Raw genomic sequence first — 3,292 nt, forward strand, 5'->3', positions numbered from 1 at the left:
AACACCTATTATGCCATGAATTCATAGGGAATAGGTTCCAGCAGCTCAGGCTCCTTCCCATTGGTCCTCACAAAGTGTGCTTCTCTGGGTGGAGCAGGCTGGCGCTTCAGCTGAACCCAGGTACCTTTCTCTTTGGCTTCTTTCTTTTTCTGATCATTTTCCTTCACGCGTTTCAGGAAGCTATCTCGGCTCTTAGAGTGCTTAATGTGCTCAATACGCACATTAATTCTCTTGGCAAGAATCTTGCCCTTAACTTGTTTGTTTACAACAATGCCAACAGCATGCTGGGTAACGTTGTAGACTCTCCCAGTTTTGCCATGGTAACACTTGTGGGGCATTCCTTTTTGAACAGTACCCATTCCCTTGATGTCTACAATATCACCTTTCTTATAGATTCGCATATACGTGGCCAAAGGAACAACTCCATGTTTTCTAAAAGGCCTAGAGAACATATATCGGGTGCTTCTCCTCTTTCCCTTTGTGTTCGTCATTTTGGCGAATTACTGGAAGATGGCGGTTCCCACCATTTTGCATTTCTAGCAACCAAGAATAAGAGGACTTTCTGTTCTGATTCCTTGTCAACATTTGATATTGTAATTTTTTGGATTTTAGCCATTAAAATATGTATGTAGTGACATCTCATTATTGTTTCACTTTGCAATTCTCTGATTACAAATAATATTTGACATCGTTTTCATATGCTTATTTGTCACCTGTATTTTATCTTTGGAAAAGTGTCTGTTCAGGTCTTTTGCAGTTTGGGTGTCTGTTTGCCTATTTTTTTTAGTTTTAAGAGTTCTCTGCATATTTTAGATAAAAGTCTTTATCAAGTATAAGTTTTGCAAATACTTTATTTCAACCTGTAACTTATTTTTTAATTTTCTTAATGACTCTTCCTTTTTTAAATTTGACAATTTTCATATGTAAAATTAAAATATGTTTCTAAAGGAAGTAAGCAGAAGTACTGTGCTCACTCTGAAGTCTGATTTCTCTTCCTTATTCCCTCATTCCTCACAGGGCTATTGCCATGAATCTCTTCCTCCTCCTGCTGTAAGTTTCATTCAGCTCAGTGTCTTCTCCTCCTTGAAGTCACCACAGCTCCTCTTATTTCTTCCCAGCAGTAAGACGGCAATAGATTCCCTTTCCTGTGTTTTTCTAACACCCTGCATCTCCCCTCCTCCTCTATCTGTCTGAAATCACAATTATATTATGATTTTCTGTTAGTGAACTGATTTTCCCTCCTTTTTGAGTGCTGACATGACGCTCAAAGGAAAGGCTCGTTAGTCTAGGCATTTTGGATTTTGGGTTTCCAGATTCGGAATTCTCAACTGTTAAGTATATTGCACATATTTCAAAATCTGAAAACCTCCAAAATCCAAAACTTTGTCTTATCCCAGGCATTTCTAATAAGGGTTACTCACCCTGCACAGAGTGAGCAATTGCTGGGTAGGTTACCTACAAATGAACTGTAAGTGCGTGAGTTACTGAGGTGCAGGCACACGTATCCACATAAGGGTTCATTCAGGGGAACAAAGTTATACTTTTAAAAAGTAAGTTGGAAAACTACTATAGTTAACTATCGAAATATCACTCTCAATTATCAGTCTGCAATGCATGACTATATCCCAGGGTTGTGTGAGATGATGTATTTAAAACTGTATCTAAGGGCTAAAACCCAGCAGGCACTAGATAATAGTGGTGGGTTCTAACTTGGTTTCTAGGTTCCCATTGGCTCAACTGGAGCTTTACCTATGCCCCATGCCAGTATTTATGGGGTTTTGGCAAGATCCTCTCCACAAAAAAAGTTGCAACCAATAGGACAAAGGGTATAACTGAGGCAGGAAGAGTAAGAAGTGCAGAGCACAGGTTGACCCAGGTGCAAGAAGTATCAAAGGATTAAGTATCAAGAAGTACCAAAGTATCAAGGAGTATCAAAGAAGTAACAAAGGGGTATCACAGCAAGAGTTGGGGGAAGGGTGGAGTTAGGATGGACCTGACACTCAGTCACGTTTGGGACTCTAGCCCAGGCATGGCTGTAAATCATGTTCATGCCTCGAGCAAGTTATTCATCTGTGTTTCTAACTTTCTCCTTTCAAAAATAAACATAGAATTTTATGAAGCATATTGCCTACAACCCCAGCATCCAAGGCTATTGTTCATCTCGGTAATCCCTCTTTCCTCCTAACTACTCATTTTCCAAATAATAAGCCAGAAATATTCATCATCTCTTTCTATTTTTTAAATTTATTTTTAGAAAGGAGCCTAATCATGTGTGGCTATGCAATTTCAAGTACCCATGGACTCCCACAGCTGGGATTAGAAAACCTTAGAAATCATACAGCCCAGATACTCCTATTACACATAAGGAATCTGAGGATCAGAGTTTACACAATTTATCAAAAATGCAATGCTGCTGACCTGGGGAGCCAAGGGGAGAATCTGTGACCCCTGATTCTTGGGCCACAAACTTTCTAGCTTATTGTACATTGCTTTGGATTCACGTGGCAACCAGAGGAGGCTGTAACATTTTAGTTTCTACCTGGGCATTCCAAGTCACTTCTTAACACAGGAGTTACCATAGGGTCATCCTGAGATTCCAGCCTGGATACTGGAAACATGGGAAGCCTGTCAAAGGAAGTAAAGGCTCTAAATATGTGTGTCAGTAGATTTAGAAAGAAAGAATATCCCACTCAGAATAAGCAGTCTCGATCAAATACTCACAAGGAAAAGACTTTTGTGGAAATTTAGCTACTTTGGTGTGAAGAAACTGTTGAGCAAAAGAGAAGGGTGGTAGGATTGATACATTCCTAAACGACCAGTTTTAGTCAAAATGTACAGCATTACATTCAAGCTAAATTGTCCTTAAGGTTTCATTACTCAATCATTTTTGCCAAGTGTAGAGTGACCTTTAAAAATTCTGAATGAGTCATTTTCAAGTTCTGGGGACAGTAAACAGGTAAACTTAATCAAAAGTTCGTACTATGAAGATCCACAAAGTTATATTGTATTTTATCACCCTCCACAGACAGGTAGTCACAAAACTCAAAGTAATCCTTGACAATTAATATTAATAAGAATATATTTTTGAGTTGGAACAAATATAAAACACCCAAAAGGACCAGGAGAATGCAAGATGCCAAGTAACAAAGAAACCACCAAAAACTCTACAAGTAATCATGGAAAACTGCATTGCACTTCTCACTCATGCTCCCTCAAAATTCTGGAAGGAGAAAGAAAGAAAGAGGGAAGGGAAGGGAAGGGAAGGGAAGGGAAGGGAAGGGAAAGGAAGGGG

The 3,292-nt window shown here is 39.2% G+C and overlaps 1 pseudogene across 1 annotated transcript in view; it reads right to left on the reverse strand.

Moving 5' to 3' along the window:
- The window catches only part of LOC108515909 (60S ribosomal protein L21 pseudogene), a 2,473-nt pseudogene extending 1,953 nt beyond the window's left edge, over positions 1 to 520 (reverse strand). The window contains exon 1 of the transcript XR_001881673.1: positions 6 to 520. The product of XR_001881673.1 is annotated as a 60S ribosomal protein L21 pseudogene (transcript). The remainder of the gene's footprint in view (positions 1 to 5) is intronic.
- Positions 521 to 3,292: the final 2,772 nt, after the last annotated feature.

Source organism: Rhinopithecus bieti, unplaced genomic scaffold (genome assembly GCF_001698545.2).
Source record: "Rhinopithecus bieti isolate Rb0 unplaced genomic scaffold, ASM169854v2 scaffold_36448, whole genome shotgun sequence".
Lineage (NCBI taxonomy): Eukaryota > Metazoa > Chordata > Mammalia > Primates > Cercopithecidae > Rhinopithecus > Rhinopithecus bieti.